The sequence below is a fragment of the Lynx canadensis genome, chromosome A2 (genome assembly GCF_007474595.2).
Source record: "Lynx canadensis isolate LIC74 chromosome A2, mLynCan4.pri.v2, whole genome shotgun sequence".
NCBI classification, from domain to species: domain Eukaryota; kingdom Metazoa; phylum Chordata; class Mammalia; order Carnivora; family Felidae; genus Lynx; species Lynx canadensis.
In genome coordinates this window covers 165800390-165827137 of record NC_044304.2, presented here as the reverse complement: position 1 = coordinate 165827137, position 26748 = coordinate 165800390, and the positions used below count along the sequence as shown (strand labels likewise).

General features: G+C 52.3%; 1 protein-coding gene across 2 annotated transcripts in view; it reads right to left on the bottom strand.

The window, feature by feature from the left end:
- The window catches only part of DPP6 (dipeptidyl peptidase like 6), a 729761-nt gene that overhangs the window by 102959 nt on the left and 600054 nt on the right, over positions 1 to 26748 (bottom strand). The gene's annotated exons all lie outside the window — the stretch shown is intronic.

The window sequence follows — 26748 nt, the reverse complement described above, 5'->3', positions numbered from 1 at the left end:
TCTTCAGGATCTCCAGCTTAATGAGGCAGTTGGCTTAAATGCCATGAAGTAAATGTAGCTTAGGAACAGAGTTCTGCAGAGGGAAAAAAACAAAAACAAAAACAAACCCCTATTTCATCAACTAAATTAACTGCATGAGCCCTCGCCTTGGAACAAGACAAGAAGCCCGCCTTTCCGAGCAAGTAACTACAGGTAACTTGGGAAACCGGATGCTTAGCTTGCCTTCACCTTGCCCGTCCTGCCCAGGGACCACTGCAGAGTCATACGAGAAGAACACATTGGGGGCCATCAACTAGTCATAAGTGGCAGAAAGCTCCATCCATGTGCTTAGTTCATGGTGGGATCTGAATCAATGCTCCTCATTTCTTCTCACCATATCTTCAAGAAGTCGACTCGACTATCTGAGTGTTATTTGCTCGTGACAAGCACTGTTGAGGGCTTATCTGGAGGGCAAACTCTCTCTGGGCTCAAGGTGATAAGGGCCGATCCAGCAAAGAGGAGGAATCCTCACGCGCCCCCGAGCGTGTGGCAGATGCAGAAGAGAAGGGACGCCCACACCCTTCCGTGGTGGCAGACTGGTGTCACTGGGGGCAGTTCTCCAGAGAGCACGTGGGAATGGGTGTGCCCTTCAGTACTCCACGCAGGACAATCTGGAGGGCACAGGCATCTTCTCCCCCAAATCTCAAGGGGTGGCTTTGGTGTCTACTCTGGTTAAGAATGACCAATGTGAGGGGCGCCTGGGTGGCTCAGTTGGTTAAGCGTCCAACTCTTGGTTTTGGCTCAGGTTTTGTCTCTCACGGTTTGTGACTTCGAGCCCTGCGTCGGGTTCTGCACCGATGATGAGAAGCTTGCGTGGGATTCTCTCTCCCTCTCTCTCTGCTCCTTCCCTGTGCACATGCTCTCTCTCTCTCAAAATAAACAAATAAACATTAAAAAGAGAAAGGATGACCAATTTGAGAAAGATGCTATATCGGATCCAATAAGCATTGCATTTTGGAACTGTAGGCATCGACTTTATCAGTACACGCGACGTATGTTTCCAAATTGTTCATGGGGAGTTACCCTCCTGAACAGAAGAATCACAGGTTCCTCTTAAAGGTGCCCGGTGGGCTCACTTGTGTCCCCCTCACATATGATACAAAGTGATATGCTGTGTCCTAATCCCTGGTGCCCAGGAGTGTGACCTTATTTGGAAGCAAGGGCATTGCAGATGGAATTAAGGTGAGGTCATTCTGGAGCAGGGTGGGCCCCCACCCAACAGGACTGGTCTCCTTATGAGGAGAGGAAAGGAGACACAGAGACAGATGGGGATGATGTTGTGGGAAGGCAAAGGCAGAGGATGGAGGGATGTGTCCAGAAGACACGGGACACCAAGGGGTTGCCAGCCACCAGGAGCTGGGAGGGATAAGAAAGGTACTAACCAGAGTCTCGGAGGGAGAACAGCCCTGTGACCCCTCGACCTCACACTTCCAGCCTATGGAACCTGAACAGTACATTTCTGCTGTTGAAGGCCATCCAGGTTGTGGCGGCCTCAGGCGGCTTGTGCAGGGTTATGTCTACACCGTGTAGACCGGATATGTCTACACCGGTTGCAGGGAGCCAGCTCCACACTGGTAGGAAATACACTCCTGAGTCAGGGGCCCAGAGGCCGCCAAATTCTTCCCTGAAACCCAGGGGGCGGGATTTCTAAGTCAGACCTGCCCAGCATGGTGGCACATGTGGCTGGCCTCCGCCCTCGCAGCAGGTGGGCTGGACCCAGCGCCCCTGCACCCCCAGCGCACACACGCGTGCACACAGATGTGACACTGAGTGTGCTGGGCCGAGCCCCGCGCCCCCCTGCCGCTGATGCTTCCAGCCTCTAATGGGCTGACGGGGTTGGCTTGTCTCTGCCTCTGCCCAACACACTGGGTACTTGTGACTGGGCCCTTCCTGAACCCCGGCCGGACGTAAGAACACACTCTCGCGTTTAACTAACCCCCACAGCGTGCTTGGTATGCCGCAGGCACTGTTGCAAGTACTGTGCACACAGCAACTCTCTCTGTCCTGCTCGAGCCTCACGTGTAGGTAAATGGCTCCTCGGACTCCGTCACCTGCAGCGCGAAGCCGCGGCCTGGCCCACTCTCCGGACACGGCACGTTTGCCACCAGGCTCTCCCTGCACGATCTCAGGGACAGTCACTCAGCAACAGTGGCCGTCACCGCCGGGACCCCCATTGATGAAACGCGACCGCGAGCCAGGCTCGGTGCTCACAGCTGAGTGTTTCTGCTTGCTCACTTCTCAGGCAGCTCCCCTCGGGGCCCTGGATCCCTCCCTTGGTCCAGGTGACCGAGGCCCCCGCTCCCAAGCCGGCAGAGAAACCCAACGGCCCCTCCCGTGCCTAGTAGTCAACTCAGGGAGTGTGTAACAGAGACCTTTCAACGACAGCATTCAGCGTGGTCCCTGTCATCTCTGCTCCCCGGATGCCCGTAACCACCCCGCAGCAACCCCGTCCCGGGCTGAGGACTTGGAGGTTGAGAGAAGCGAACGTTGTTGAACAAAGGCTGAGTGTTCAGCTCCCACCAAAGCTCCCGCTGTGTGTGCTGGAGAGGAAACGCACAAGCGTAGATTACAGTGGACAAACGGCCAGCAGTCCCAGGGTTAGCGATCGGTGCCAGAACGGGAGACCCGCAGGGGCTAGAAACACAGGAGGCCTCTTCGTCGTTGGAGCAAAGTGGGGAAGGCTCTTGTGGGGAGCACTGCTAACTGCTCCCCAACATCCGCGGTCCGCTCTTCCTTCAGGACAAGAACCAACGACGGATAGCCAGGTTCAGGGCCTTCCGGAATAAAGACACGCCCGGGCTCTCAGAGAAGCTCTGAGTAGCGTCCAGGTCCTCCCTTCCGGAAAGGGCGTGAGCACCAAGGCCTCCCCGCCCCTCCCCACTCCGTCCCGTGGGCAGGTGCGGACTGCACAGGTGACAAACAGCCTAGTGTGGATCCTGCAGGTCTGTGGGAGGTTAGAGAGTTCGCGAGGGCCTCATCGCGAGGCCGAGCTCCTGCAGCAAATCCCGAGTCAGAGCCATGGAGGCCGGAGTGCCCGGGTCGGCATCTGCAGAGGCCCCATGCCCAGGAAAGGACACCCCACATCTGCATGCTGCCGGCTCTTCAACGAGGGAGAGACACTTCCAGCCCAGAGCTGAGGCCTGATCTGCAGTCGCCGCGGGGAGGCCGCCGAGCCAGAGGCCAACATCAGACAAGGACCTGGAAGGGTGTGGGGTGGAGGGCTGTGTGGGACTGAAGCGTGCAAGGTGCCTCCCTGACCACCGCATCCGGGGGCTCCCCGGGCAGACAGGCCAACCCGCGACCCAGGACTGGTTAAAAACAGATCCAGGGTAGACGAGGGATGTGTAGACATGCAGGGCAGGGGTTGGAGAGCCTCCTGCAGAATGGGCTCCTGAAGACCGAGCTGTCTCCTTTTCCTGGGGGGGCGAGGTGAGGGAGGCCAGGGTCCACACTCACGGGAGCCCTCGGACGGAATGCTTGAATCTGCACCTGCCCCCACAGCCGGCTCTCTGACCTGCGGCCAGCGCGGGGTGCGGAGCGCACGGGGCGCTCTGCTGGTCTCCGCCTTCCCCGCCGCAGCAGGGCCATCTGCGAACGGCCAGAGCTGACAGCTGAGGTGCTGGGCTGGCAAAGGCTAAGAGTTCTCCCTCTTTCGCTCCCAGACCCGCCATCTGCCGTGTCTGCACTGGGCTATTTCCCTTTTTGAAGCTTCGGCTGCCCACTGGGGCAGGCTGGCCACACCGAGGATGTCCAGCTGCTCTGTCGAACCTCAGTGTTCAGGGGGCAGGCGTGTTGGCCTAGAGACAGGCGGTAAAGTCACAGACCGCCTCCGAAAGCAGAAAACACGATGTTCCTGGATGTATACTCGCTGCAGAGATGGCTGGACCATCGCTTAGAGCAACGGGCTCACAGGAGCCCTTCTGTGTCTGTGGGTCCTTAACCCTCAGGTCCCCTGAGCTCAGCCCGTCACTATTTTGCTGTTTTCCTGAGGCTCTAGTGAGAGTAATTCCGCGGGCCTCAATCCACGTGTGGTGCACGAATCTAACTACCTGGGTGGACTGATTTGGGGAAGGTCTTAGGGGGTCACACCTGACTCAAGGAGACAACGTCAGAAGTGTCTTCCCAAACTGAACTCATAAAACCCTTCCGACATTATTTTGGGTTACTGACGCTCTTTTATCCCTGGGAAGTCATTCATACTTTAGTATGAGCTTGACACCTTGCTGAGTATGGCAGACTGTATTTTCCAGAATTGGCCCAGGTGGTATTTCTGGTCCCACATGCTTTTCCAGGACTCTGCGCTCCCCCATCAAGAGGCGAGGTCTGTGTGTCTCTCCCTCGAACCTGAGCAGCCCTGTGCAGCAGCCTCAACCACCAGAATGTGATAAAAATGATGCTGTGTAACTAACTACTAAGGCAGTGTGGCTTCTCCCTGGCCCTCTCTTGCTTGAGAAGCTCCCCATTAACACCACCGCCGGCCCTGTTGTAGGGAAGCCGAGGCCGAGTGGAGACCCACGTGCCGTGTTCCGGTCTCAGCCGGCAGCCAGCATCAACCATGGGACACACGAGGGGACCAGCCTCCCGGTTGCCCCAGCTGGTGAGAGTAGACAGAAGGGGTACACCTGCCAAGCTCCGCCCAATTTATACGAGTCACTGTTTCAGGCGGTTTATTTGGATCAATGAGATCAACCTTAGTTAAGAGAAGTTCTGGACAGAACGAGGGCCAGGAAGAGGAAACCCGGGCCAGCGCGGTCGCCTCCTGTTCCTACGTGACCCTCTTCCTTTGCATTGCCTCCCACTCTTTGCCCCTCGTTTTGACCATGGGAACTTGAGGGAGCTTCCAGAACTTAGGCCTAAAGCCCTCCATTTACTTGAACCACACCCAGGCAGGTGACCGTCTCCCAGAGGATCTCACTTCTCATTCATTTGTTCATGGATGCATGTGTGCAGCCGTCCACCCACTCATTCACTCAGTGGGGTGAACAAACATCCTAATGAGGCCGACAGAACACAGATTTGGGTAGACACGAGGTCTCACAGTGAATCAGAGGACACAGACGATGTCGGCTCACCTGTACTCCAGAACACTCTAGAACAAGGCTGTCGGTGTGCACTCTCGTTTATTCCTGAGGTAGGGGTTTCTAGCTTGGGTCTAAGAGGTGGGTCTTGCAAGGCTCCGGGAGGGGGAAGGCAGCAGAGATATCTGGTCTCTGGTCTCCATTTTGGTCCTGTGGCCTGGCCCTGGGGTCAGCCCCTGGCCTCCTGTGGCCTCCTGTGGACACCTGGCCCCTCCCCCCGTGCTGGTTCAGACGGACAAGCCGCTGCTGGAAAGAAGTCTCCACGCTCTTGAGCTGTTGGAGAAAGGCTCGCCAGTTCTCTCTCCTCGTCCCCTCCCCTACCAAATTACCGTGCTGATGTGAAGGAGGCATTTAAAGTACAAGAGGGTCCTCATCGGGGAGATAATCAAGTGATCAGGTAAGCACGGAACCGGAGTGTGCTTTCTGCGGAGGAGCGCCATAAGACGTGGGGAGCCCGGCGGCCAGAGGCCGGCGGGGCTAACCTGGGCTGGAGGACCTCGAGTCTCAGGGCCACGAAATCGGCATCTGACCCAGCAGCCAAAAAAGCGACTTCTGGAGCAAAATCCATAGAAAAATCGTGTCACCTAGGAAAATGCCTGGTTTCCACCTGCTACTTCCAGAGGCCGTGTGCTACCAGGGGAGAGCTGGACTCTGCCTCTGACCTGCCCTCCAGGCCCTCTTCCTCGACTTTAGAACGAGAGGATCGGCTTCCCTTTCTAAAGGTGGGTGAGTGCCCCTTCTCACAGAAATACAAGGCAGGTGTCATATTTTAATTCAGTCCGAAATGCTCAACATATTTAAAAAAGTAAATCGGTATTTCATTCCTCACAAGGGCATCTGACATACCGGACCGATATTTAACTGTACTGTGACGTACAACGTATTTGGTTCTACGTAAAACCAAGTGTGACCGCGGATTCACGGACTTGCTGACAAGGCTTCATAGCCTGTTTCCCACCTGACCGCTTGGGGCCCTGACTTACGTGTCCACTGAGTTTCCTTTGAACAGATTCTAGAAGGCCTGTGCCAGACCGGATGCCATGCTGCTTCCTGAGTCTTGGAAAAGTAACCTCTGGGGCACGTGGATGGCTCAGTCTGTTGAGCGACCGACCTCGGCTCAGGTCATGATCTCACGGTTCGTGAGTTCAAGCCCCTCGTCAGGCTTTGTGCTGACGGCTCGGAGCCCGGAGCCTGCTTCGGATTCTGTGTCTCCCTCTCTCTCTGCCCCTCCCCCGCTCACGCTCCATCTCTCTCTCTCTCCCTCAAAAATAAATAACCATTAGAAAAAAAGGTAACCACCAACTATAAGCAGAGGTTTGTGGAGGCTGCATTGGCTAGAAAACTGTGACTTTAGAGCAGCCTGGAAGTAAGTCTGCCCACGGGGTAGGGCAGCTCTACGGGGTAGAGTACCTCCCTGGGAGGGAGCTCAAGGCAGAGAAGAGTGCAGCACGTTCTTTTTTTTTTTTTTTTTAATTTTTTTTTTTCAACGTTTATTTATTTTTGGGACAGAGAGAGACAGAGTATGAATGGGGGAGGGGCAGAGAGAGAGGGAGACACAGAATCGGAAACAGGCTCCAGGCTCCGAGCCATCAGCCCAGAGCCCGACGCGGGGCTCGAACTCACGGACCGCGAGATCGTGACCTGGCTGAAGTCGGACGCTTAACCGACTGCGCCACCCAGGCGCCCCAAGTGCAGCACGTTCTAATAGGGACGCGTGTTCAAGTGCTGCTCAGTCACCTGTTCCCGGGCCGCCCCTGATCTGCCCACCGTCTTTCCTCAGAGTGGAGGCTAACTTCGAATGCTGTATGGCCTCCAGTGAACTCTGAAGCCCTAAACGAACATCCTGGGGGAATCACGAGCAAGACCCTAAGAAATAAGGGGACGGAGGGCTGCAGGCGAGAAGAGGGAACTTGCGTGTGCTGGGCTGGGGGGTGTTAGGAAGGCGCTTTTCCAGACACTCTGCGAATCCCTGCAGGGCGGTCACACTCACACCCAAAGGGGAGAGAGGCTGTGTCCCTGGAGGGACGGGAGGTCGACAGGGAAGGACAATGACATGGGGACAGGCTGCATTCCCTTTCGTTCTTCCCTGAGGAGTAGCACCTGTACCAAATCAGGTGTCACAGGGTGACGGGAAAGTACACGAGGACCATCTTCGAAGGCTTCCCGAAAAGGGACTGAGGAGGAGGCTGACGGCCTTCGGGAACAGTGCCCCATCCTGGTTACCAGGGTGTGGTGCTCAGGAGGACGGATGCTAGAATTGGGCGTGGGAGATCCAAATTCTGGCCCAGCCACTCACCAGCTGTGTGACCTTAGGTAAGAGATGCCTCAGTTTCTCCATCTGTAACTGGGGATGAAAACAGTCTCTACCTCGTTGGGCTGTTGTTACCCGAGTTCTATTAGTTGTTATACATAAATACACTGGTGCCTGTGCCCTGTGAGTGCCATACAATGTCTGTCATCATGGGGACAGATAGTAGGGCCTACTGAGGGAGCAGAAGAAACCCAAATGGAAAATGAGCCTAGGAGCAGTTGGATGAAGTGGTCAAGAGGGAGCTGACCTCGCGCCTGGAGAGCCCGGGCACGTGGTAACGGAACCACCTGGAGAGCGGAGGAATCTCAGTATTGATCCCCCCTCACTGGTCCTGGTGATTGGAGGGTAAGAGAGCAACGGCCACACTTCCCTACGGGGTCCCAGCGGGTTACTGCGGCCTCGTGGGGACAATCTGCAGGGGATACGCCTGAAAATCAGGGCCAAGAAGGGTCGTTGGGATTTCCACTGCACGCTTCGTAAAGCATCTGCAAAAAGGGTATTTCCTCTGTAACAAAACAACCCGAACAAACACCACCACCCCTCCGCCCAGGTCCTTATGATTTTCTAATAAAAACAACGCAGTGAGGAACAGCGCTGGGAAGGCAGGGCTGAGTCGAGGCAGAAAGACAACGTTCTGCCTGCCGTCCCTGTCGCAGAAAGCACGTGACTGTGACCCCTCCTCTAACTGCACGCCCCGGCGACACCGTTACTCTCCCCTTCTTCCTGCCAAACCTCACGGGCAGAGTGAGGGTGCCTGACGCATCAAGGGCTCATTTTATCCTCAAGACAAGCACCTCAGGTTTGTGCCGTTGCTGCCTTCGTTTTCACCCTTGAGGAAATCCAAGGGGAAAAGTTTAAATAATTCGCTCCAATCCCTGAGCTGGTAAGTGAAAGAGTGGATCCGTGGAAAACACTAAACGCAACCACTTTTGTCCAAAGTGTCTTCCCGGCTCCAACCCACCCCCCGACCTCTGCCACTGTGGCTTCAGACCCCGTGCACTCCCCCCAAAACGGGATGGAGACGGCACGGCTGGGGCCTCGTGTGCCCTCGCCAAACACTGTTTTAAATTCAGCTCCTGAAATGTGTTCCATTTAATAACGGAGAATGTTCTACCATAATACTCTAACTGACTTTGATACTAATTTAATAATCTATACAGTGATTGGTTTAGTGTCTTAGGTAAAATATATTACCAACCCTATCATGATTTTTAATTTCCTTGGACAGTTACAGTTTTCTTCCTGGTGTTTTGCCAAAGCTGCTCATCCTGTTAATATTCACAAGAAAGTTAAAAATGATTGAGATTCTGAAATTGGAATTTTAATTGGATAGTGACTTTGCTACCAACTGAGATTTACCACAGTTTGTATTTATGAAGGGTTTTTTTTTTTCCCCAAGTGCTGACTTTATTTTGTCCTCTCCTGAAAGTTAGAATTTTTCACCACACAACAAAATTATAGCCTTGAAATTATATGTAACATTTCTTTTATGCGCTGGCTTTTGCTTTAAAATTGTGTGATGAGAATAATATTTCCTCTTACAATACACCGCAGAAAAGCTCATTATAATACACGTTTTCAAAGAAAATCCTAACAGAGCATAGTCTCCTTAATCAGTCTGAGATAGTCTGCATAATTATTTCTTAATATCAGTGAAAACATATTTTTAAAATAATGGATATCAGAAACAACGTGTTTGAGACAGAAAATTAGGTCTTAAGTTTCTGCTTTTTGAAAAGCAGAAGGTTAATTAACTGTAGATTATAAACAGCACTCAGAACAGCTTCTGTACCCAACAACATCAAATTATTAATTACTCTTGGTTCTACGGCTCAAAGTACAAGAGCCTGCCTTTTGACTTACGCAGACGCATCCTGAGCACGAGGAAACGGCCCAGGAATCCGGGACCTCATGGACCCCAGAGGCTGCTTGGGGAGGTGGGCACTTTAAAAGATGATTTCAAGAAGATACATCCTGTGCAGTGTGTGTGTGTGTGTGTGTGTGTCCCTTAGGAAGCTGGGGACACACCGAGCATGGGCCTGATTTAAAGACTGGGCTTTAAATGAAGACCTCCCAGCTCCTGGGATCAGACCGGCCCCAATGGGTAAAAAACATGGCACAAGGGGAGGGGCAGAGGGTGAGAAAGGACCGGACGGTGCCAGAAACACAGTCCCGCCACTCAGCAGCCTTGCCCTGTGCGTGGTTCCCTCCCCTCTACGGCCAGCATCACCCTTCCCGCCGCTTGATGGTTGGTTACGTTTCTTCCCACCCTCACTTGGTTTCTGCAGGGGCTGCTGTTCCGAACGGCGCTGTGGGTCCGGCTGGCACAGAGAAGCGAGGTACTCAGCAGCAGGCAACTCTTGGAGCTGGCTGGGCCCCAGACGTGGTCCCCGCCGAAAGAAATCTGACACCGTGTCCACGCTTCGATAGGCTGCGGGCTCCTGCACCTAGCCTTGGAGAGCTCCCAGTGGGGGGACCATGGAACCCCCAGGACCACCTCCCCAAAGGCTGTTCACCTACAGACAAGCTCCCCTTTGCCACCCTACCCTTGGGTGGTGTTCTCCTCGTAATGGTCAGTGACAACAGCTGTCACCATTTTGGACCATGACCCACCGTTACACACACACCCACACCTGGACCAGAATCATTCCTGTTCTCACTGTGTCTCGTCTACTTTCCCTCCTCTACTCTGTCATCCCTCCCAGTAAAGCTTCGGTCCTCTTCAAAGAACTGTTCTCTTCACAAAACTGATTTCATGCCTGGGGCACGACCTGGAGTTTGAAAGCCACGGGCAATCCAGAAAGAAAGGAAACGGCTCTCACGGACCCCACCTGCCGCCAGGAGCCGGAAGCTGGTGGGACGAGGCTACAGCAAGAGTCATGGAAAAGGATACGTTCCCACCAAGCCCTGACCGGGGGCCCTAACCAAGCCCTTCAAGTCCCCTTCCTTCGCCCCCCTCCCCCACGGGATGGGAAGAGCAAAGTCGTGAGATGTCTGACGGAGACCAAGTGCAGAAAGGTCCTTGCAAAGCATCAGGGTCACAGGGCTCTCGCCCTCCCCCTTGTGCACGGCCCACTGCACCATGTGCCAGGCGGTCATGGTTCCAGTGACAGAGTTTACCAAGACGCTCCCATGACGCGGCCAGTGTTGACGATGTTGGGGACGGGAGCTCCTGGGTCCTCTTAATCTCGAGGAGCATGGTGGGGCAGGGACAGAAGGGAGCACTGTCAAGGTGGGGAGGGGATGGGACACTCCCCTTCCTGTTTAATCTGCCTCCCCACGTAGGGCAGACTGGGATCCCCCACTGCCCCTCTCTGTGGGTCCGCACCGCCGCGGCCACCATCAGGTGGGCTCCTCCCTGCTTGAGAAAGTTCCAGGCCTTCCTCTTCCTCCAGCACCCAGTACCCAAGTAAACCAGACAGACACCACTGTCAGCTTGGGGCTCCTACCCTCCATCCGTTCGTTCTCATTATTATAAGTCAATAAATCAGAAAGACTACAACTGACCCACGCTGGTGCCAGGACACTCAATGAGGCAGCTGCTACCCCTGCTAATACCGATAATACCCAGTTTGTGCGGCCCTTTGCTTTTCGTTATACTCTTTCCCAGACACGACACAGACGTGACCAGAGTGCACCTGATAATTACACCGTCCCCAAATTCCCGAGGCCGTGAGGACAACGGGTTCCCCTTCCGGAGGGTGCTACTAACACACAGATGGAGGCTTGCTTGGACCAGGACCCGGGGCATTTGCTCAGCATCAGAAAAGAGAAATTCTGCCATTTTTTTTTTACTAACGTACGGCGTTTTCTAACAGCGACCATCCAAGGGCTCACAGCTCGATCTGCTGAGTGCCTGAGAAGGGACCAGTGACACATGGCACTGTGCCTGCTACCATGAGGGTCACCCTGGTCCGCAGGCAGGTGCCGCCACTCCCGTCGCGTGGATGGAGACACTGCTGCTCCTGCACAGGGACTGAGTCGCGGGGCTCAGACAACCAGCGCGTCGTCGAGGCAGTCAGGGTTGCCAGCCTCCAAGACACCAATTTCCCTGGATGCTCAGCTTCTGCTTAAGTGCAACTGCCACGTTCTAAGAGCCTATGAGTTTGGGCCCAATTTATGGAATAAAAAATCCACGCTCTAAGGCAGAGAGCCCTGGAATGCCCATGGGGACCAAGTGGGACGGGGCCAGAGTGCAGAGGAAGGTGGGTTCGGCTCCCACCCTCAGTGCACAGGCAGCCCAGGGAGCCGATGGCACCGAGAGGCAATTACTCCGAGTGAGCTCGAGACGTGTCCGTGTTACTCCCGCAGACAGGGCTCCCTGTGCCTTCCCCGCTGTCTCCTGGAAAACGCTTCCCTTCTGGATAACCTCGTACGGTTCTAATGGATTTATCAGCTATGAATGCAGCAACCAGTGCGAGGTCCCGCCGGCCCTGGGGTAAGCGGGGTAGGGCACACAATTCCGGTCACAAGGGAGCTCGCCCTTGAGTCAGGGAAGAGCTCCGATGATTTGTTTCTCATCCTCTTAGGGAGTTTGTTTCCAAGATAAAGACGATATATTTTAGCTGTGTTTTATAGCATCAGCTGTATGAATCTTCTGTTCGATTGTGAGCAACAGTTGGCAGAAAATTTTAACTTCTTTTTATAGTGAAGTGCAGCCGTCCTGGTGAACTGTCGCTTTGCCCAAATCTCCCCAGCTTATAAAAGCCGAACATCTAGCAAACCACGGCTCTGCCCGGTTTTCTCCTAATGCTTTGAGGCTACCTGTGGTCCACAGCAACGGGCAGGAGTCATCCTGGCTGTTACAGTCACTTGGTGAATAAAAGAACCGCCGGGTAGAAATTTCCAGATGCCTGAGAAGCATTTACTAGTGCTTCCGGTGGGGCTTCTGCAGACAGGAGGGCACAACCGAGCTGGGGGATCTCACGAGGAGGGACTTTGTTAGCAAGCCCCCAACGGAATCAGGCTGGCTTCGTTCTCGCCGCAGGCTGGGAAGCTCCCCTTCTCCCTTTCACGGGGAGGGCGTTATCGTCCCGGACAAAGGACCGGGGGCTTCGTGCTCCCTGGAGATTCCAGTTCCAAAGAGTGGACTGCCTTGGTGACTTTTCTGAGTTGTGCCATTGGGACCCAGAGGGCCGCTGTCTTCCTTAAAGAGAGAACCAGTGGAGCCACGTCCCGCCGGATGCCCCACGACACCGATGTGTAGAACGTTCTCTGTTTCTCTCACAGACTCTCACTCACCTGTGTCCCGAGCTCATCTTTCCCCCTGTTGGTTTTCCTTCTCTCCTTGATAAACGCTGCCATTTATCAAATACCCACAGCCGGCTGGCAGCCTGACTTGGTACAAAATCTGTCCTACTAGTGACCGGGTGCTGGGATCCTTCCGCTGGTACCACTGCTCTGGTTCCCCCATTTTACAGAGGAGAAGGTTGAGGCTCGGGGATGTTGACAGCTTGCTGAAAGGAAGCACGGGAAGCTTGATTCAGCTCCAGCCTTGAGGACTTGGCGGAGCAGAGGCTGAGTCACTGACCCAGAATCACAGGACGGGGGCAGAGCCCGGCTTCGTGTCTCTATTCTGGGCCCGCTGCTCTTTCCACGCCACTGCCGCGCCGGCCAGCCGGAGAACAAAGCTGCAGTCTGGCAGCTTAGGCTTCAGCATTTGGAGAACCCATCTGCCTGAGTCACACCGGTGTCGCAGACGGTCATCTTTGAACGAGGCAAGACACAGAGGAAAGCGGAGCGCGGACAGAGAGATGGGGCTCGGGTCGTTCCTCAGTAGAATGGCCCCGTGGGTTCAGCCCGTTAACAAGGGCCTGCTCCCCACACCCCCCACTTCTATATGTATTGGCGAAAACCAAAGCGCCCCCGAGGAATCTGGGTCCTGGGAAATTGCCAAAGACGTAAATAACATGCCTGACAGATCTGTATTCAGAAATAAATGGCCTCATTTTAAATACAGAAAATCTTATTTATTCCTGCTTGCATCTGCTGCCTTTTTTCTGCCACTAAATATTTTATCCAAGGTGCCAAGAGCAGAATTAAATGGGGGTTAAAAAAGAAATCGGAGAACGTCAAGCCAGGAGGCAAATGGAGCTCTTACCTTGCAAGGCTCACAGCCTCCCTCCCTAATCAGCGCCTGCGATTTGCATATTACACAGGGTGAGCATCTCATTATCATCTCCAGCAATCCCCCCCCACCCCCACCCCCACCACAGTGCTGGGACAGCGCTCCTGATGTGCCCGGGACGGCCACCACCAGGGGGCAGCATCCCTCCCGCATCCTCACTGAAGAAATGTGAATTTCTGTTCCATGGCAGGATGGGTCGAACGGATTTTCATTATAACATCACTGGCTGCTACTCTGTGACTTCTCCTGCTCTCTTTTTGTTCGTACTGGGGCAGGGGAAAGACAACAACAAAGCTTGTCTCTGTGGCTGGAGTCTTCTAAGTAGGAACAATTTCAAGAAGCTGCTTCTGTGGGGTGGGCCGCCCGAGGCCTTTGATGGTGCCGTGGGCCCCACACGTGTGGACGAACCAGCTGCTGCACGCCTCGGCCACACCGCACTCTGGCGGGGAGGGGTCCCTTATTCTCCACAGGAAGGGCAGTATTTTAAGTCCCCAGCAATGCCCGAAGAAGACATTCGGGGCAAGTCAACTAGGTCCTCACCCTTTTGTTAAAGTAGGTATTTAAAAAAAATTTTTTTAACGTTTATTTTTGAGACAGAGACAGAGAGAGAGAGAATGAGCGGAAGAGGAGCAGAGAGAGAGGGAGACACAGAATCGGAAGCAGGCTCCAGGCTCCGAGCTGTCAGCACAGAGCCCCACTCAGGGCTTGAACTCACAAACTGGGTGATCATGACCTGAGCCGAAGTCAGGCGCTTAACTGACCCGGTCACCCAGGTGCCCCAAAGTAGGTATTTAATTAAGCGGCTTACTTGGGATCTTTGTCTCTCTTTCTGTCTCTCACACACGCGTACGCTCCTCTGTGGCTCATGTCCTCAGTCTAGGTGCCAGCCTGCTTTGGAGATCTCAGGGCGGAAAACATCCATCCCTTTTTCTATTCCTGCGTCGTGTGACCCAGAGTCAACGAAGACTCATGACACTGCAAAGGCTACTTCCCCAGAACCCCAACGCTCTCTTTTACATGGTTTTCAGTTCCCGTTTCAGCTTTACTTTCCCTTACTGATGATTCTTCCAGACTCAGTTCAATGCTACAATGAGACAAAAATAATCCTATAAAACCCTGGCCCGTAGAGAGAGCCCGCACCCCAGCGTTCTGGAGATGAGACACAGTGGGGGCCGGAGCTAGGAAAGCCACTGGACAGACCGCAGCTGTTAGGAGAACCAGCGCCCCACCCGCATTTCCACGAACTTATAGCCATAACCACCCAGGACGACTTCTCTTTCATTTCGGGCTTTATTTTCTTGTAATGTGCATGGCCATCAAAGTATGACCCCTTATGCTCCCTGAAGAGTCCATGGAAACCTGAATTTGCCTTAGAAATAATGGAGAATTTCTGGAAGGCTGAGTATTTTGGGGAGGAGATGCCAAGTGCTCAGGTCTGTTTCTCTGTCCTTAAGTTCCAGAGCCTCCTGGGATCCCCAACACCCTTTGCCAGTGGCAGGTGGAGAGGCCAGAGGCCGGGAGTGGTGACTGACTGGCCGCCAGGGGGAGCCCCACTGAAGGGTACTGCTGGGCGGGCACCCACCTTCCCTGCCCTGGCACGTGGGAGAGAACGCTCCATCCATGAGAGCTGGAAGGGGAAGCCCGGGGCACCCCTGCCTGTCTACCTTAGGGTGTCATCCTCAGGGAGGTGATGGTGCAGGGAGACGGCCACAAATGTTCTCGTCGCCGGCTTCCCCCTAGCTACTACTCTGTAAGTCTCCCCGGGAGGACGAGCTTATGCTAGGTCACACCTTGCAGGGTCTGGTGAAAGACAGAAATGGGAAAAGAGCCTGGAGACGATGATGTACTGGTAATCTCTTGACGGGAGGACATTTGGGAAAAAGTCTGAAGAATTAGCTCTTGAATGAACACATTAAATAGCTGCTTGGTTTTCTGATTTTCATGTTTTGCAGTCTTCAATCAGAATACGTTATTCTGCCGGAAGTGTCTACGTTGTATGGAAGACTTGCCTCACATAATTAGGATTTGACTAAATACCACCTTGCATTACATAAACGTCTTGCAGGCAGATCCGGATCATAAAGCATCTTTGTTTGCTAAGAGGACCCTGGGGGAGGGAGGATCTGGCGCAAGACAAACGCATGAACGCACACCCAGTGATGCGAATACGGGCTGTTGCACAGGATAGTCTCCGCTTCCCAGGCAGCCGCCATATGTCAATCCCATGAAGGGAGGGTCCGAATCATGCTCCTCCCTCCTCTCCTCCTCTCCTTGCACTTCATAAAGGCCCACGCCATGTTGGGCTCTGTGTTCTCGCAGTGACTAAGCCATGCTGGGGGCATAGCAGAGGCTTGGTGTGCAACTCCTGAATAAATGAGGGGCACGTGTGCCATTACTAAGTCTTGGAACATCCTCCTTAGGCAATGGACTTGTTACGTGCAAATTCCTCACCATCCTCACACCGGTCTGGAGACACGGGCACAAGGATTAGAGGGGTAACCACCTGGAGCTGGGGACAAGCCGACCTTTAATGGAAACCATGTGATGGGGAGAAAGGGAAGCCACGGTGTGATTAAGACAGTCTGAGCTGAACACATAAAAGAACCCAAAGGGTAATGGTGTGGAACAGAGAAAGAGTTGATCCCGAACCTTCAGGGGTCAGGCGGTTTTGTCCTGAGGGCTGGGCAGAATGTGATTCCTCCAGGAAGTGACACGGCAGCCTCCTGGCTGGGCGCCTTCCCAGGAACATCTATTTAAAATCCCAACATTTCACAGGCTTAGTGTCCACGCAAGGGCTTGGGTTTTCTTTTAATAAAGCAAGTGCCAGATGCCCTCGTTTCTGTAAAAAGAACAACATGCCGAATGCATTATTTTTTCCATTAAGAGCTGGAAGGTCACATCCTCTTTGGGGACAGCCAGCACCCAGTAGTTCCCAGGCTGAGGTGCCCACCTTCCATTGAACGCACAATGCGTGGCCTTGTGTGGAATGTATGCTGATCTACCAGCCTGAGCCGAGAGGGAGCAGACACTGTCTCCCTGAGGACTGCTGGGCCCCGGGGCTCTGGGGTGTGCTTGGGGCTCAGAGTCACAAGCTCGTGCCGTTGGAGACATCAGGCCTGCATGTCTGACCTCTGCCTGGCGCAGGAAGCGCTTCAGGACAACCCAACACAATGGCAGTGACCTCCCTCTGCTTGACCTTCCTGGGACACCCTCTTCCAGGGTCAGGAAGATGAACAAGAATGTGAATCAACCTGAACCTGACTCCTTAAGTCCAATGCTTCTGTTCACTAGTCCTAGAACTGGTCTTCTCCACGACTCCAAGTTCAGATTGCCCCCCCCGTGGAGAAGCTGAACAGCCATTTCACCCCCCTGTACCTTCCCAAGTGCAGCCCTTAGCAGAGAGCTCTTAGCAGCTCTTATCAAAAAAAAGCAAAGCAGCTCTATAACAAAAAAGTTATACTAATCATGCAAATTTTATAGAAAGCAAGGAAAACAGGGGTAAAAGAAAGAAAAGCGAGCTGATTCCTTTAGAGCAGACAATTTCACCAGAGGGTAGGGAGAAGTGGTATCAGAATCACCTGATGAGCTTTTCCTACTGCACAAGTGCCCTGCGTGTGTGGGAGAGGGGAAGGGAAAAGGAGACGGAGACATGCCTGAGCTCTGTCTCCACTGTTGATGACTGGGGATCTTTGCTCCAGCACACCCACTAAGTACCTGGGAGGGCAGGTGAATATTTCATTCATTCATTCATTGAAGTCATCTGGCTTCAATACAGAGTTTATGCCATCTTATGTGTTTATAGCACGGATATTTAAATATGGAAACGTTACTGACAGAAGGGAGTGTGGAGTTAACCGTTTCATTCCAACAATATTTTCAGAACAGGGAAAAGAAAATATGGCCCGAAGAGGTTAGGGAAGCAGGTCTGATGGATAGATGGAAAGGCTTGGGTGGGGTGTCTGAGTCTCAGATGAAACTGTTTCAAGTGCACACGGCATGGAGCCCAATAGGTCTTCCTTCAAGTTTTCATAGAACTGTGTTAACAAACTCTCAATACTAGGGTAAAGCGTCTAATGTCCTAGTGATGTAAGAACACCAAAAGACTAAAATGAGTTGCAGCTCCCAAGGGCATGAAAGGATTTTAGCCACAAACACTCAAATTTCATTAAGCCTCTGTAACAAAAAGATGGAGGTGTGCTTGTCTTAATCTCGCAATCAATGCATAATTAAAAAGCTTTAAAAATATAACCACTGAACATCGTACATTATTTATCAAAATCTCTCAGGATTTGGTAATTGTCAGCCAGATTTCTCAAGACCAGTGGGAATTCTTCCCCTATCTCGAGAGAATGTTTCCCCCGTCGACTTCTCTTATTTCCCATTTCACAAGTTCAAGCCGATCATGTCCCCATGTGGAATTCAAATTGTCAGTCATCTTTCCACGACACTAACAAAGCCTATGCTGCCTTTATGAACAAAGTCGTAGCTTCTGGTTCCGAGAACCTGAGGTTTGCAGTTAACTTGTTTCGGTGCCGCACAATGGCCAGGCTTAGACGGGCCCCAACCATCCTGGTCTCTCCCCCGCAGTCAAGAGATACTCATGGGAACCACGCGCACTAATTCACGGACTCCGCGGAGACACCGGGAGGAACGGAGCTGACCTGCAAGGTGGCGAGTGATATTTATCAACCTTCCCATGGAAGCAATCGCGCAGGATAGTGATTCTGATCAGTCCTCTCAGCTATCTGCCATTAGTATGCAACGTGGTGAGTTTGCAATGGTAAAAAGTTACAGATCCCAGCTGTTTCTGGGAATATCCTGCCTTAGTGGTATATGGATGGTCCAGTGTGAGGAACGTGGCATTTCTCCTTTTAGCAATTCACTAACATCACGTGTGCTCTGGCAGGCAGGACACCCCTCCCCACTGCCCTCCTCCCCTGTCCCCTACCTCCCAATTCTAACTCGATTGGCCCTGTGGGATCCCCTTTGCTGCCGTTGATCTCTGGCTGTTTTCTGAATCTGGTCCTCTAACCCTCTCATTGATTCTGAGAGATCCCAACATCCCTGCGGCTAATTCCTCGTCTGCTCTGGTGCCCAGATTTGGGGTCTGCCATTTGCAAGAGTGCAGCCCAGATGTGGAACCTTTAATGTTGCTTTGTCTGGTTGTCCCTGCTCTAAGGTTGCCGGCATGGTACTCCCTGGGCCCTGCTGGTGAGTTATGGACAATAAATTGTGAACAGAGGTGCCCGCTGGTGTCATCTCCAGGCTGGGAAGAGGGCAGCCCCAGCAGCCTGGGACCCTGGTGACTGTGGGGACCAGGGCCCCCACCCCACTCCCACTCCGATCTAGGGGCATGTGCGATCATGGCGAGAGAGTCTATGTGTTGGTGTGAATTCCAGAGGTGGTATTTGGTTTTCTTTGCTTGTGCGTTTTGTTATTCACAGACTGACTTGGCCTCTCCTGGCTCCTGCCTGCCCCATCTGACAGGGCTTAAGTTTGGGGAGCAGAGAGCTAAGCTTTGGGGAGCAGAGAGAGCTAAGCTGCCAGGCATGAACCACGAGCTCTGGCTTAGCACAGAATTGCAAGGCACACTCCAGATCAGACTTCTACTGTTCCCTCACACGGACGCTGTGTTCGCCTCACAGGTCCCTGGCCGCCATCCCACATGGCTCGGGCCTCCATCCAGACATTCTAGAAGGAGAGTGTTGTTCCTTCTTCAGTGTGCATTGCTGCCTCACCTCGACTTCGGCCACAAAATCAGAAGAAGACTCCCAGACCGTCCAGGGTAACCCCCTCGGTCTGCCGCCCAACTGTCCGTCTACTGCAGATTCAGATCGCAGCTCTTGGCTGTGTGTTCCAGGGTACAGGTGTAGTAACCTATTACATTAATTAAACACCAAAGTAACTGGTCACCATGGTGATCGGGAGGGTGGTGAACATCCATACGGGGAACAAGGAGTCCAGAAGAGGAAGATGAGGAGCAAGGAGGTCCCCGTCTCTCGGGAGAAATCCCCACCCGGGCTGCACAGCCTCGGTGCCCACCTGCGCACTGCTGTGGGCTGTGGAGACGCTGTGCTTGGAGGTGTGCAGATCTGACTTCTCCATTAAAAATATTTCTGTCCGTGGTAGACACCTTCTATGCTGGGCACACTGGCACCTGAGATTTGCCACACCCGAGACATCCGCAGCCGCGGACAGCAGGACGGGCAGGCAGGGGGTTTATCTTTATGGAGCATCTCACATCCACATGCTCGTAAATAATAACACGCATTAGGTGTTAGCTTTCTCACGTGGTGCTACCTTATTCTGCCTCTGCTTTCATGGAAACATTCATTTAATAGGCATTCATGATAATCCTTTGAGGAAGGTACAAAGATACGTGACTTACTCAAGGCACCTGGTGGCTGAGGGGGCAGAGTGGGGACTCAAACTCAGGCCTGCTGGGCTGGTAAGACCGTACTCTGAGGAAGGCCCTGCACAGAGCCAGCTACACTAAGGGCTGCTGGCTGGAGCAGCTGACACCAAGGTGATGGTCGGCTCATAACCCGAGCAGCGATTCAAGACGATTTACATATGCAAAAAATAGAACGTAAAAAGTACCACAAGAGGCATGTGGTTGGGGGGTTGGGTTTGGAGCCACTTACTGGCTGTGTGACCACAGGAGAGTCCCTGCAGGTTGGTAAGGCCAACTTTCCACGGCTGTGACTAACGTAGTGCTTTCTTCACGGGCTTCATACGGGGATTCAGTGAGTTTCTTCATGGGGCACGGCATGCGGGAGGCACCCAGTGGAAGTCAGACGTTCCTGTCTTATTCCTGCAGTGGGTAACCCCGACTCACGTTGACCGGTGGGGGGGGTCTGGACCTGGGCAGCTGCGATCCTGCAGCCTTCCACTCCGGGTAAGAGGGTCGCCCATGTCCCCAGTGTTACCCTCACTTCCTTCATCTCTGGGGATAAACAGTGAAACTTGTAATTAAAATGAGGTTCACGGTCACTGTGGCTCTTGGATCATCAGGTTGTCGTATCTGTGGAGAGATGTTTGAAATCCCGATGACTGACTGTGAAGGAGGGGAGACCAGCTGACTTCCTTGGGAAGCTGACATCTTTCAGACGGTTTCTAGAATGCCTGTGTCTGAATTTGGAGCTGAGGCAGCACCACGAGGACAGGGGAGAATCACGTGTGTGGGAGACATGCTGGCAGGAGGTAGGATGGGATCTGAGGGGCACAGAGGCGCTCAGACCAGCCCGGTGGGCAAGAAGGCCCTGGACAGCCAGCGGATGTAGACTGGCCGTCTCAGTCGCCCCCACACACCTGACATCACAGTCCCCTGCTGTGGACCAACATCCAGAATCTGGAAACCTGAAAGTGTCTGTTCACAGATGAGGACAGTGTGGACAGAACGAACCTCATCTGTACCTACGTCACAGTCGAATGAGTAGTGAACAGGTACTGGTAACACTTACATGCTATCCAAGTCAGGGTCATTAATACTTTATGGGGCTGGAGACTAGGGCTAGGCAGGAAACATGCTCATTTTTGTTACACTGAACACTGAGTGCATTAAGCTTACATTTTAGATATTTTCCTCATTACTTCCATGCTATATTTTCCCTTAGAAGTCACAGATGAAGTGGAACATAATTTTTTAAAAATATTTAATTTCTACAAGTGCTCATGAGGTGTGATTTTTTTTTTAAGTTTGTTTACTTATTTTGAGAGAGACAGAGAGAGTGCAAGCAGGGTAGGAGCAGAGAGAGAGAGAGAGAGAGAGAGAGAGAGAGAGAGAGAGAGAGAGAATACCAAGCAGGCTCTGCGCTGTCAGCACAGAGCCCAATGCGGGGCTTGAACTCATGAAACCATGAGATCGTGACCTGAGCTGAAATCAGACGCTTAACCCCCTGAGCCACCCGGGCGCCCCTCATGAAGCGTGATTTTTATCAAGTCAGAAGACTGTGGTGCTGTCTCTGTGGCAGGTGCCAGGGAAGAGTGAGGGATGGGAATCCTGCTTGGGATTCTAAAGGAAGAGAGAAGGTTGCTGAAGACATGTTCATGTCTATACAGATATCCTTTCCAGGTTGATCTGGAACTATGTCAAGATATTATAGATAATAACTTACGAGCGGAGAGTTTCATAGTTTTCAAAACTGATGTTGGGGAAAAGTTAGCTACACATTGATGCTCCTGACTCTTCACAATGCTGGATGGAGAAGTGAGGGGGCACCTGCTGTGTTTCCTGTTTGGGGAAATCACAAGGTAAAGTGACAGTGGGTTTACCAGTGGTACTTCCCAGCGTGGGTGCTGTGCTGAAAACGGCATCAGCTTTTACTCAATTTCCTTTATGACCTTAGAGACCATGGATTGCTGCTGTCCTTGCTTTGCAGACAAGAAAAACAGAGACACAAGGAGTTAAACACTCATCCAGGTTCACGGAGCTTCTAAGTGGTGAAGCCAGTGTTCAAATGCAGGCACAGTCACCGCAAAAAAACCCGCTCTTAACCACAGCTCCGCCACCCTCACGGGACGGCTTTGTAAGGCCGGTCACAAGCATGTGGCAGTTTACAGACGGAGATTTCCTGGTCTAACCAAAGATGTCCCATCATGAAGATCAGAGAAGTAACCGACACTAAGTCCAAAGAACTACACATCTATGGCTTGAAGAATAACACAACAGACTTGAACACAATTCCAAGTCCATTGAACGAATGGCCACATAACTTATTTTAAAACGAACAGTCCAGTTGGAATGACGCCTGATGGGTGCATAAATTCACTTCGATCTACTATTGGGGTGGTTTGCTGGCAACTGAAGTGCCCTAACCAGGTACTTCAGAGACAGTTAATAATAAGGAATCTGGTCAAGAATCTGCTCATTGGAGTGGCCCCAGAAGCACTGCAAAACATCATTATCTAAGTGTAGGTCAGGAAGTCTAAACAATAGCTTAAGAGGCATTGGAAACACCTTCTTACCGATAAAAAGATGTTGTGTGATACATTCCCTCAGCTACTTTTCCCAGTCCAAGGCCAGGGCCATGCGCTAGACTGACTGTCATGGCGGTCCCAATTGGCTCGGTCTGCTTGTCACACACACCGGGCAGGCGCTGGACACACTGAACATCGACACAGAATGCAGCAGACATTCTGGCTCACCAGGTATTTAATAAACCGTGAGGTTCAACTGACGTCATGGCGCATGCTCCAAGGTAAATATTACTTGATGGCTTTGTTTTGCTTTCATAGAACTGAGAAAGTGAGGCGCGATCTGGATGAACAGGGAAGAGACCTTCTCCTATGGAAAGTGCACACCGTCAAAATCACCCCACGGATCTCCATACGTGCCCTCGTCACAATGACGTTTGTTCCCACAAAAGCCATTCCCCTGTTGACATCCTGCCTCTTCGAGGAATAAAAACCGTTAAGACATGGAACTACACCAAAAACATGAATCATTAAACTCTGATTTATCCATCTGGGGCCCACATGACCTTTTGTTGATTTCTCTCAGAGCACCTCACTGAGATAAAAAACTGCCAGGACATGAGCGCCGACCCCATAAAGGATGGTCTAGGAAACAGTGTCAAGACCTACAAAACAGGCCTGAGCCTTGTCCTGGATTTGTAGTCTCCAGACACAAGTTTGACTATGGCAGCTGAGGACCGCGTGACCAGGCTTGGGCATTAAATGGGCAGCACTGAATGAAGCAGCCTAGCAAAGCTCTAGCCTTGTTTCACAGCAAGCCTGACCACAGTGTGAACAGTGTTTCTAGAGCATTCCAAGCTCGAACTTGGGATGTACTCTGGGAAGGGGGCCTCTTTGGCCAGCCTGGCCACATGCCCCTCTCCTCGACACCAGCCCCCGTGTGGACACTAGCCATCAGCACAGGGCTCAGTGGAGAGGGATCCGAGGGCTCCCCGGTAGGTGGACAGAGGACAGAGTGCCATGAGGACCGTGACTCTGGGGAGGAGGCGGTGCCTGGGAACCACAGAAGCTATAGGAAATGGGAGGACAGGGGACAACAGGGAGCACCGGGCATGGGCACAGGGAAGGTGTGGCTGTCTGCATGGGCTTTTCCCTCTGGTCACTGTCGCTTAAGCACTGCCTGGCACATGAGTCCTAAAACCAAGCAAGAGGAGTGGGCACGAGGGAAGCTGGCTGAGGGCTTATTAAACACTCTTCCCGCTCATTGCACGGGGCCAGGCTGCCCGGCCAAGCAGGGTCCTCAGATCTGACCACATCTTCCAAGTACCTTTGGGCTCTGGACTAGTTCAGATGAAAACTCAGACCTGGGATTTCATCCATACCAAACCACATATTAAATAAATACCCTTCAGGCCACTTTCTCAACTCCACCTACCATTCCAGCCCAGTGATTCCAGCCTGTGCCCCAAGTTCACTGCTCCCTCTCATGCCCACCGCTCTCTCAGAGGGGTTGAGGAGACAAGGACTTCTCTATGGGGGGAAAGACTTGGTTCTCAAATGACCCCAACACATCCTAGCTTCCCGATGGGGTATAAGCCATTTCATGATAAGGACATAGCACTGACTGACGGTGTTAGTTTGGAGTATGCGTATGACCGCTGTGGCAGTAGGGGTGTGGATGTCTCGCAGTTCAGGGGAAACGTAATGACTTAAAGTCCCGTTATTGGGAAATCACATGCCCAAAGTTCTGGGCTGCACCACCATACCGCACATGTCTGCTGGTGACGGTGGAAGTGAAGACAGTGTTAACAATAATATGGACTTGCCTGAAAGTGTGACTTCTTCACAGGTCTCTGGACTGGAGTTCTCAGAAAGGTCCAGTGAGATCTTAATTTCCGTTTCTAGATAACCAACGTTACTAAACCTTAAAGCGGCCGTAGGGCACTATCGAGCCGTTTTCAATCTTGTGTTAAAATCAAAATTCTGTGTGACTGCACGGCATTTGCCCAGAACAACAAAACACAGGTTGCATTTCGCTGATCAAAACTAGTCTGTGGCCGCCATGGGCTGAGGACTCCAGTGAGTCAAGGGGGCACACGGTGCCGAGTTCCTAGCGTGAAGGTTGCTTCAGTCAACTGGCCCAGACCTTCCATGGAGAGAGTGCACACCTTCGGACAAGCAGTGCAGGCTCCCGGCAGCCCTCATGTCTCCCCCCTCGTCTCTCTCCCTCAGCCGTCAATATCCTGAAATGTCCAATGTGTTTAAGACTCCTTTTGGGATACAAAGCGAATCAAATCGATACTGCATTTTGCTGCCAACAAGCCCACAGACTGTAAGGTTGCTTCCCACAGACACAGCCTAGATTCTTCTCAGAGCTAACGTCGCCAGGCACGTCAGACCCTCTGCAGACACTATTTTAGGGTGTGTCCCCCCACCCGTATATGTTTTTATTTTATTTTTTTTAAAGCAAGCATCCAGAAGTGAAACAGTTAAGTCACAGATTAGAAAAAGGACAGTCTTGAAAGTTTACCCATTATTCAAACTTGAACCAAGATTCCCCGGGGCTCTCAGGCCCCCACACGTCAGAAACGCAAGCATCGGCACATAGAACCTTCCAGGGAACAACACTAAGTAGCTTAAGCTGCCACATCAGCTGTGATGGATTTAAAATATTTGGGGCTCTGTTATCACACCAACACAATTTCGTGTAAATGCCTTGAAGAAAAATTTCCTTTCAATGGATTTGCTAAAGCAAAAGCTTAACTTGAATTGCCAAGCAATGAGCTTTTTATTTTATTAGGAAGATACTAAAAAAGATATTTTAAATCTTCTGGTTATGGATTTTTTTTTTAAAGGAGATTAGTCCTGAGCCATGTAGGCTCTTATAGCCAGGACTCCAGGACCTTTTCTTTTTGGGGCACCTCTGGGTTGCTACTGCACTGACCTCTCTGGACCTTGGGGCCTGACACTCATGGGGCTGGTTGTGCACACAAAACATACCTATAGTGGGCACTGGCTCCCTCTTCATTCCAGTGACACCCTCATGTGAGGCGGCCAAGGATGATGTGACAATAAAACCTCAAGGTTTCCTCTCCCGGGGCCCAGGAAGCAACTCAAAGCCAGAATCCTGAGTGCAATCTGGAACACTCTGAGCCTCACCATCCACATTAGAGTGAACCATCCCAGAGGGATGACTGCACTGGGGAGGACAGCCTCGATGGGCACCCACATTCTGGCATGCCAGCTGGAAAACAGGCTGCATGGAAATCAGGATGGTCATGGCCTCGGGAAAGGAGACGTGGGTGGAGAGGATGGACCGCTTGGGGGAGAACATTCTGGAAGGATGGAATTCTCCATGTCTTGACCAGGGTGTCCAGGGTGATCTAAGCGTGTCCTTATGATTGTGCATTTTGTTGGATACAACGTGTATCTCAGCTTATTTTAAAAAATGTTTATTTATTTATTTTGAGAGACAGCGTGGATGTCTGCATGAGTGGGGGAGGGGCAGAGAGAGAATCCCAATCAGGCTCCGTGCTGTCAGCACAGAGCCCTATGTAGGGATCAATCCCATGACTGTGAGATCATGACCTGAGCTGAAATCAAGAGTCAGACGCTGAACTGGCTGAGCCACCCAGGTGCCCCCCCTTTTTTTTTTTAACTTAGAAATCAAGTCCTAGAACTTCATGTTTCAGAGAGCTCAGTGAGATTACGATGAGTGATATGAAGCTTACATATCCAGCTGCTTTCTGCTCCAGAGTGCATAAAGCCTCGCGGTGCAGGATCCTGGCTTGAGTAGTGCATAGCACTGAGGAAAAATGATATTTCCTGGGCTTCGTAATACCCAGGGCATCCCTTGATCACCCCTTGAGCCGGCCTAGCATGGTGAATTGTCACTGTGACCACATGGTCTCAGGCAGGTAGGCTCAGAACACACAGCTGTTCATCTGCCCGGTGCCGGTGCGGATCCATACCTGGATTTGTGGAAAGGGAATTGTCCTGGACTTGAACGGTGATACCCCCTGGTACCTGTTCCTTAACTTTGTGTGAACCTGGGCTGATCACCTAAGCTCCCCTTACATCACGTGGGAAGTGTGAATGATACGGCTCCCGTCAGAATGTTGTGGTGAGGGCACAACGGGCTGAGTGTTTGTGTCCCCTGAAACTCACGTTGAAGCCTAAATCCCCAGCATGATGGTGTTGGGAGGTGGGGCCTTTGAGAGGTGATGAGGTCATGAGGGGGGAGCCCCCCTGATGGGATTAGGGCCCTTCTAAGGGGA